Genomic DNA, 10377 nt, shown 5'->3' on the forward strand with positions numbered 1-10377 from the left:
TTCAAGGGCCCTATAGCTTCCTCGAGGCATTGACCTATAATTGGGGTTCTCATAATTAATGCTCCATAAATTTTTATCTCTTGTACTATTGCTAGGAAACGACATTGTTTCTACGTTCGTAATTTATATTCTCTTATTTCTAATACTTAATGAATAAAAATAGAAAAATCTAGTAATATGAGAGAGTACCTTCTTAGAAAATGTTGTCCAAAGCAAGGTTTTAAATTTCCATTTCGGAGGTAATTCCGAGGTTAAACAAACTGAAATTTTAGCTGAAATCCTAAAATTTGGGCCGAAATTCGGTAAAGGCTCACGAAATGTCGTTTTTTGGGCCGAAATTCTGAAATTCCGGCTGAAATTTGGTAAAGACATAAAAAATTAATATTTTAGCAAAAATTTTGCTTCGGAAATTTCGGTTTCGGTCCTCACTGAAATCCGAAATTTCGGATTTTGGCCGAAATTTAAAACCTTGGTACATATACTTTGAAATACTGTATGAAGGTATCAAAATTCATAAATACTTTGCAATACTGTATGAACATACCACTAGCATTCTGCTACTCTGAAAAGATTGGAAGGTGTGTATATATACAGTATGTTTCTAACCAAAAGAGTGTAGGATCGTCAACTCAGCTCTCTCAAATGACTAGAAGTGAAGACCGCTCATCTCTCTCTTCCAACTCTCTCCCCTAGTGGAGAGAGAATGGGACAATTCCTTCCTAATGAAGCCATGGCGGGCCTAGTTGCATATTGAAGGAAGTTTTCACATCTAATACTTGGAACTCGATACTAAATATCTCTCCCCCAATCCGTACTTCTGAGCCAAAGGTCCCGATGACATCTCTGTGGGTGTTGTCATAAGCCAAGATTCCTTGACTGGAAGGATTTTGGTATTGTTCCTATAGCTAGGGCCGGTACGGTCTTGGGCTTCAAGCTTGATTATGATGTGTAGATGTTATCCTTTCTGAAGGGATCTGATCTAATATTCATGTTCACCTTGTCAATCAAGTTTCCATGCCCTTTTCCTTCTTTTCAATAATTCACAAAAGGTTTATTCTAAGAAAAAATGGTACAACAAGAACAATTACAGCACGAGAGTGTGCCCAATTCTCTCTCTCTCTCTCTCTCTCTCTCTCTCTCTCTCTCTCTCTCTCTCTCTCTCTCTCTCTCTCTCTCTCTCTCTCTCTCTCTCTCTCAGTATTAGATGCTAAAAAGGAAATGAATTTTAATGGTGATGATAATAAGCGGCCGGCAGTGAGATTGCAAAAAATCTGGTGATAAGACTTATTTTCTAATACTTAATATGCTCTAACATTTATATAAAAAGATACCACTAGGAATATAAAATATAAGAGCACCAACTGTACTTGAATTTAATTAACGGAAAGGATACCTAATTTTTACAAACTTATTTCCGGCAGCTCTTAGCCATGGTACCTGCTTGACATGACATGAGACCCTATCAAACATTATAGGTCCCGTCATCGCAACCCGGTAAGAGTGGATTAGTATTAACTATATACTAAAATGAGAGGGCGAGGTTTTGTGCATTATATTCTTTGTTTGCCAACGGCTAATATTTGTTCTTTTTTTCTATTTTTAAGAATTTTCTAATTGGCTACTGGTCTCTCTATCTCGATCTCTCTCTGACGCAGCGGAAATGTGCGAAAGAAGACAAAGATCATTGTTTTCAACCGGTTGAAGAAGAACATTGTCTCCCTGTGATGGAAACCTAGAATCCACAAGGAAAAGACAAAAAAAAAAAACTGAAATTAATTTATATTATTATTCCAGGGAAGATTTAACTGGATACACTGCATGACCACATATTTATAGATTTTCAATCATCTCCTATTCAAACTAATATCCTACTTCATAGTACAACTCCTAATAGCAATAGGATTTTCTACGGAAACTCTAACCTCCTAAAACACAGGACTCCTAAACAAGAAATCCTAAATTCACTATAAGGTGCCTTGATGGTGAAATACAACAACTGTTACGAACCCGAATCGGTTCGCAACGGATTTGATTTTCTTAGAGGGAATAATCAATCATTCTTTGTGCACAAGACACTTTCTCAAACGAATTTTCTTCCTTCCTCTCAGAAAAGACTGCGTACATGTTATTTATAGAAAAAATCCTAACCTAGATAACCCTCATCTATAAGAGTCTACAAAAACTAAACAACTGGAGAGCAAATCTAAAAATAAGAAATATCTAAAATAATTTATTTCAGCTAAGTGAGGCCCAGTTAAGCACGTAACAACAACACACATAAAGCTCAAGGTAAACTACTACACCAAGAGAAAGTTCTCAAGACTTCGGCACAAATCCCTCATCCTACTCAGATAGTTGAAACCCACCAAAGAACGAGTGGGAGGGTGGCTGAAACCACCTTTGCACGAACTCATAGAAAGCCATCGACTTACCCACAAGACTTACTGCAATGGTAAATATGCAACAATAGAGCCTCAACAACGATTTGTACGGGCAGAACGGGTGGGAGTCTAACCCGGCTACATCGTCTTTGGCTCCTTAGCCACCTCTACTAAAGAAGTAGAGCATTGTGCATTCATTCGGATAACTCATAATCTATGCCCATGCATAAGGAAAAAGCTCCCTGTTCTGGGTACCAGCTAGCTGCACCAACCAGAGTTCCCTGTTCTGCCTCATGCATAAGGAAAAAGCTCCAGCACTATGGAGGCTCTTTCGGGTGAAGTATAAGTCTAGATAAAGTGGGGTCCCTTGAGGGCAATGCAGTGTTTGAAAACGCGGATGTGACGCGGAATGCGGCCAAGAAAAATCCTAATCGACTCGCTCAGACGCAGCCAAGAACGCGGTTGACACGGTCATAACTCGAGAGAGTTAAAGGAGTTTTTATTGATCCTGTAGGGCAAAACGTGGAATACGGATGTGACGCAACGCGGAACGCGGCCAAGAAAAATCCTTGTCAACTGGGGTGAGTTCCTTGTTGTGTCAACGAGTTTTTAAACAGTGGGGCAATGTGCTCGTAGTGTTATAGAAAAATCGGTTGAATAGCCGTGATGAGCCTTACCATTCCTTATTGCTCCCTAAGCAAGATGGGTACCATGTTCAATGTAAGAGTTGTGAGAATTCGCTAATCCTCTATCATCAGTAGGGGTCGGGTCGGATTGGGTGTCTTTCGGGTCAGGTTCGGGTTGGGTTTTCCTAACCCGGCTAGGTAGAGTTTGGGTCGGGTTTGGGTTCAGGTTGAGGGCTTGGGTAACCCAACCCGAGTGAAACCCGACATTTTTTATTGTTTTTTTAGTTTTTAGTAAGCTTAAAAACTCGGGTTGGGTCAAGTTGGGACTGGTTCAGGTCGGGTTCGGGTTGGAAAAAAAGGGTTCCTCGGGTTGGGTCGGTTTAAACCCATAGTTTTAAATTTTGATTTCGGCTAAAATTTCGGACTAATCCGAAACCGAAATTTGCCGCACAAAATCCCAGTTTTTTAGGATGAAATTTCGGTAATTTAGATCGAAATTCTTTAATGGAATAAAAAAGTAATATTTTATTCAAAATTTCAAAGAAATTTCTGAAATTTCGAACATTTCGGTTTCTGTACCTTTTCATTTCGTTCCTCACCGAAATCCGATTTCGGTCGAAATTTAAAACCATAGTTGAACCTCATCGGATTGGAACTCAGGCGGGTCGATTTCGGGTTTAGTAAATGGTTCCTTGGGTCGGCCTCAACCTGACCCGAGAGAATGAAAAATGGAGAGATGGAAGAGACTGGCGGGTGGCAACCCTGGCCTATTCTGCCCGTATCTCTATTTCTCAACATCCTTTATGCATTGAATTCTCAAAAGCCAAGCGGAATCGCTCTATTATACCTGTTTTGCCTGCTCCAAAATTCAAAGAATGAGAAGCTTTGTAGAACGCATCAGAACACTCATTTTTTCTCTTAATTAGTACAAAGAATATTCTTATGAAAATTTCGGTAGAAAATGGGTACCCCACCATTTGGCTAGCTTAGGGCATGTTTATTAACCATAATCCAAATCACGAGCAGGCAAAAATGGGCTTGCCTAGAAAATAAATTCTTGTCACTTCGCGGCCTAAAATCATAATGAGGGGCTTCAAAAATTAGAGAATTTATATGATGGGTGGCCGTGAAAACACGTGAAGTCTAAAAAAAGTAGGTACGGCCTACTTTTTTTTTATGATCCAAACCGTTCATCTGTTTGGGCACAATGTAAATAGGTTGTGCCCCAAAAATCATTTTCATAGAATGATCCTAGCCCTCCGATCTGTAGAAGATTCCATAAATGATTTTTGGAAATCTCCATTTTCAGATCAGTTCAGATCGGAGGGTTAGGATCATCCTATGGAAATGATTTTTGAGGCACAACCTATTTACGCTGTGCCCAAACAGATGAACGGTTTGGATCATCAAAAAAAGTGGGCCGTACCTACTTTTTTAGACTTCACGTGTTTTCACGGCCACCCATCATATAAATTCTCCAAAAATTATGCCTAAAATCACCATCCATCAGGGGGAACACAGATTCATCTAAGGTTGCTAAACATGCCTTTATGTTCTATAGATTTTATTTTTTTTCTTGGAATTTTTTATATAATTTTTCTTTTTTATGGATTTTTTTTTTCATAAAAGTTTTTACCCTAGATCCAACGGCCTTGAAGTAGCAATTCAATCCATCTGATACTTCAAAATTTTAGTCAATTTGTCTAGAAATGAGATTGAATAATTGAACCAAATATCAAACATAAGGAAGCGTTCTTAAGGGCATGTTTGGATGTATGGAATTTATTTTATAGGAAATTTTTTTCCTGTAATATGAGTTTTCCACTGTTTGGATACCTTATTTTTCAAGGATTTTTTGTTCCTGGGATTAAATTTTCTCCAAAATACAAGGGAAAAAAAAAAAAAAAAAACTGGCCATATCTGTTAGTTATTTTCTTTTCCAAGAAAAAGAAAATACTCTTATCTCCTAGAGAGAAATTATATGTGTGGATATGTTTTAAATAATGAAAAAAAGGTTGGAAAAATGAAAAAAATCCTAGAACACACCTATTTTATAAGAAATGACCAAAAGACACCTATCTCATTAAAAAGAACCAGAAACCCTTGAAATAACTAAAACACCTATATTTTATAGGGAAATGTTATCAGCACTACTATATTTTGATGAGAGCACTCTTCACTTTATTAAAAGTATGGTATGGCCCATACCATAGGATGATCCAAACCGTCCTTTAGATGGACCACAGCCTAAATAGGCTGTGCGTCAAAAATCATTTCCATAGGTTGATCCTAACCCTCTGATCTAAAGAGGGTTAGGATCAACAGTCTAACATTGAGATCGGAGGGTTAGGATCAACCAATGGAAATGAGTTTTGAGGCACAACTAAGGGTGTCAATTTTGGCTCGGGCTCGGAAGCTCGCTCAAGCTCGGCTCGAGCTCAGCTCGAATCCTTAACGAGCCGAGCTGAGCCCGCTTGCCAGGCTCGTTAAGCTTAACGAGCCGAGCCCGATTTAGGCCAGGCTCGGCTCGGCTCGGGTCGTTAAGGCTCGTTAAGAATTTAATATATTTAAATATATATATATATTATATATTAATATATACACTAAAAGGATTATCCAGGGAGTGAAAGGGGGAGGAAAAATATGTCACTTCATTTTTGGAACCCCATTTGTTACTTGGACCCCCCCCATAGTGTAAAAAAAGTAGTCAAATTACACTAGATAGGGCTATCCAGGGAAGATGAGGGGTGTAAACTTAATATAACCCGAGCTCGATAAGGCTCGCGAGCCTGGCCGAGCCCGAGCCGAGCTTTTGAGCTTAACGAGCCGAGCCGAGCCTGGCCAAGCTCGGCTCGGCTCGGCTCGTCTCGTTTACACCCCTAAGCACAACTTGTTTAGGCTGTGGCCCATCTAATGGACGGTTTGGATCATCCTATGGTGAGGGCCATACCATACTTTTAATAAAGTGAGGATATCCTTATCATATAAAAATAAACCAAAATTCTTTTGCATCATGGAAAATTTACCAAAATATCCATAATTCATGAAAATGATTAAAATAGCTTTAAAAAGAGTTTGTGTATCCAAATAAGCCAGTCTATCTATCCAAAGTAAATTTGAGAAAATAGAAAAATTAAGAAAAATAAGCAAATAATTGATAAATTATTAAAACACAGAAAAAATCCTTAAAAATTGCTATTTTATGTGAAATTACTATAATAATCCATCTCATAGAAAATAACCAAAATATGCCTATCTCATAAAATGACCAAAATGCCCCTTTTCATAGAAACTAACTAAAATAGCCATAACTAAAAGCAAAAACTAAAATACTCTTCACTTTTTAGCAGATTTTTGTCTTATTCATTCAGTGGACATGCACTTTCCCAAAAGTTGTTAGGGTGCTTCTGAACTGTCCTCCCTATTATATGCAACACTGATGAAATGCCATGTTTTTATTGCAACAATATTCCACCCTATTTTATGAAGGGGAATGATAAATTCGCCCCCTTTTCTTCCCCGGGCCAGCCTCTTGTAATTTAAAAAGAGAATCATAAATACACTAGAGAGGGCTGGCCCTGGGAAGAAACATTCATTGTTACTGCTACATATATACCTATGCAGAAACATTCATCCTAAAGAAAGGCTACTGTTATTGGCAGTACCAATGTTTTAATAATTGCATAAACTCAGCTTGTTTCTTCTTTTTTAATTGGCTTCTGAGTAAAAAACAACCTTGACAGATTTTATTTTTTTTAAAGGACAAGATGAGTTTGTGCAATTATTAAAACATGGTAGTGCCGGCATCAGTAGCCTAAAGACAAGTCATGATTTTTCTCTCTCTTCAATTTATTCAAACACATCCCCTAGAAGCCTCAGTATTTGTCCCATTAAAGAAAAAAAAAAAACATAAACATAAACATACCAACAAAAAATGATAAAAATAAAAAATAAAAACATGTTCAATCAATCCAACCAAGAAACAATAGATGAAAAAAGTCTAATTAAAATATTTAGAATAAAGAAATAGATAAAAAAAACTATATATAAATAATTTCTTCTTATTACTCAACTCCTATTTATACAACAAGGGTAAGTTCAAATGACTATAAAATCCATGCAAAATTATTATAAAAAAAAAAAAAATTGTTAATTAAAAACCCATCTAGATACATTCACATATGTGTGTGTACATATCAATATGTATGTTATGGAGAAGAAGGGAGAGGAGAATGGTTATGATGAAGAGGATCAGGGCCTGTGGGAACTTGCCTTGCAGAGGTTAATGGAAGAGGTGATTTCCCATTGTAAAATCTTGGGAACAAAAATCCACCTGGGCTTTCTCCAATCTGAAAAAGCAATAGAAAACAGTTTCAGTGGTGAAAAATGACTAAGAAAATGATATAAAATGAGTTATTACCTGAGTGTTTGTATTTTGTGTTACCATTTTTTCAGCTTGTAAACTTGCTGAAAACACAGATAAAGAAGAATACATCAATGTTAGGGAAGAGAAATGATATTGGGGAAAAGTAAGAGAGTAAAAATAAAAGTGGGTTTTGTAACTGAGTCGAGAAGGCCGAGTTGAAAACGCCATTGAAATGACAATGGAGGAGAAAACCCAGAAGAAGAGCATGGTTCTAAACGCCATATTATAAGAGAGAAATAAACAGGGGTACCAAAGACGTGAAGGTTTAAATGGGGTTTTATAGATTGGTAAATGATATTTCCACTCCCTTTTGTTTCTGTTTTAAAAAAAAATATGAAAAATCAGATATTTTCAGGAAAAGACAGATGAAAGGAGTGGGAATGTTGAGATAGGGGGTGGAAATATCATTTACTGCGCCACGGTCTTTGCATGAAGGGCTGATGATCGCACGTGCGAGTGAGCTGTCGTGTTTGAGGCAGGGGCTGGGCCTAGTGTCGTTCGACACGTGGCATGTCAGATATTGTGACAGGAGTGTGGAGGAGATCCCAACCATTTGAGTAGGTCCCACTCACGATTGCCAGCGTGCTGTGCTTTCAATACAAGAATACCCTTTGGTGAAGAAAAAATTACGAGTGAATCCTATCTCGCATAAAGTGAATGTTGATGCCGTTTGATTTTTCAAATTGCTTTTTGCTGAATAGAAGCAAGGGAAATAAGATGAACGAGGTCATAAAGGTAATTTAGACGATGGTTTCTATGGACCAGTTTGTATTGGATTTTGATAAACGAGTGTGAGTTCAAAGCTGATTAATAGGCTCAAAATCAAACGTAATTTTGAGTCCAATAATCAGTTTTTGACTCACGATCGGTTCTTAAATTGCAAAACAAATACGGCTCGATACTAGCGGGTGTACTCTAAGGCCATGTTTGTAGGGGTGTAAATGGATCGAATTCGGAGTGGATATGGCTATATCCGAATTCGATTACAATATACACTATCCGAATTCGGATTCGGATTCAGATTCGACGGATATTTAATATTTATTACCGAATTCGTATCCGCCGGATACTATTCAAATTCGGATATTATCATTCGAACATTTTATTGCAGCACTTCATATATTTTTCTCCTTCTTACTCGAATGAATTTTCCAAACCCTAAAACTAGACCTCTACATTCTCTTCACAAAATTAACTCTCAAACCCTAAAATATATGAGATCCTCTTCTTCCTTTTAAAACAAAGGCAGAGAGAGAGAGGGGGGGAGGCGGTGGGGATGGATGATAGTGTTGGTAGTGATCTTTAGGTTTTTCCTTCTTCTTTTTTGTATATGATGGAATGGGTTTGAGCTATTTTGATGGAATGGGTTTAGGCTATTTTTTTTTTTGTTTTAGAAACAAAAGATAGTGTGTCATTACTAAAAATAAATATTAATGATATTATTAATAATAAATAAAAAGGATTTACTTCTCGGATTCGGATGTTAAACGGATCGGATATACCATTTACCAGATTCGCATCCGCTAAGAGCCGGATATCTCATAAACGGACTCGGATAATATCCGCTTGAAACAGATTCGGATAATATTCACTTTAAACGGATTCGGATGCGAACGGTAATCAAATTTTCGAATATCCATTTACACCCCTACATGTTTGGATTGCAGGAAAAAAAATTCTTGAGGAAAAAAATTTCTTAGGAAAATCATGGAAGTTACTTTTTTTCATGTGTAATCAAACAATAGAAGAATAGAAATTATGAAAAAAAATTCTTTAACAAACTTTTCCAAAAAAAACTTTCCATTTACAACATGGGCTATGTTTGGCAACCTTGGTAATATGAGCTTACGCAACGTTGAGAAAAGGCAGGAGAGGGGGATACAAGTTAAGACAAGGAAAAATAAAACTCCACTCAAAATATGAATTATTTTTTCACTGTTTTAAGCCACTTCTCACCCTCTCCTCACTCGTGCCGTCTCTAGTCTCTCCTTCCCTCACCTTCCCACCCACTCTCACCACTTGATTAATTTAATATTCCATGGAAAAATATTTCATGGTTGTGAAACATGGCCAATTGTTCTAATGTAAGAAAGGCAAAGAGGTGGGAGAGAGAGAAACTTGAGGTGGTGGTGACTGATAGAGAGAACATGGGATGGGGTTAGAAAATAGGGGAAATAAAAATCCTATTTTAAATAGGGAAATTTTTTCTTTGTTTACCAACCCTGTCACATGCTCTTCGCACTTGCTGCCCTCTCAAATCTATTTCTCTCACAAACTTGTCTATCCTTTCCTCGCCTAGGTAAACAAATATTTTTTGAATTTTTTTCATAGTTTCCAAACATGCCAAGTGAATAAAGGAGAAAAGAGACGAATGTTTTAGTCTTCACCTAGTTGCATGGTTTCAAATTTCGACCGAAATTTGGCGAAATCCGGAATTTCAAAGTTTACCAAATTTCAGCCGAAATTTCAAGAAAATGTTTTTTTTTTTTTTTTTAAAGAAAGATTCCAAAATTTCGGCCGAAATTCCGAAATGAATTAAATAACATTTTTCATTTTTAACTATTAAGGGATTTCGGCCCGAAATTTCAGATGTCGACAAAATTTTGGATTTCGGCCCATACCGCAATTGGGTCCGAAACCGAAATTTAAAACCTTGCCTAGTTGTAATGATATTGTTCCTAATTTAGAAAATATCTGCCAATCAGTCGCTAAAAATTAGCTATTTGTCAAAAAGTAGAAATTTTACAAAATAATTTCCAAAACAACCTTAAAATTTAAAACCAATTTACGTTCACTAGTAGCTGTTATTATTTTCTAAATTACAATTTTACACTTAGGCACATTTGGCTATCATGATTTTTTTTTCATGATAAATCAGGGTCTCCAAGTGGTGAGAGAAGGGTTAGGGGAGGTGAAGTGGAACAAAAATCAGGGAACTAGTGTA

General features: G+C 37.0%; 1 long non-coding RNA gene across 1 annotated transcript; it reads right to left on the bottom strand.

Moving 5' to 3' along the window:
• Positions 1-7036: 7036 nt before the first annotated feature.
• On the bottom strand, positions 7037-7670 carry LOC143893107 (uncharacterized). Its single transcript, XR_013255721.1, has 3 exons — positions 7571-7670; positions 7428-7474; positions 7037-7356 (listed from the first exon to the last, which is right to left on the bottom strand). It is a non-coding gene; the product is annotated as an uncharacterized LOC143893107 (long non-coding RNA).
• Positions 7671-10377: the final 2707 nt, after the last annotated feature.

This window comes from Tasmannia lanceolata, unplaced genomic scaffold (genome assembly GCF_043159265.1).
Source record: "Tasmannia lanceolata isolate RefF3 unplaced genomic scaffold, GAP_Taslan_0.1 ptg000015l, whole genome shotgun sequence".
Taxonomy (NCBI): domain Eukaryota; kingdom Viridiplantae; phylum Streptophyta; class Magnoliopsida; order Canellales; family Winteraceae; genus Tasmannia; species Tasmannia lanceolata.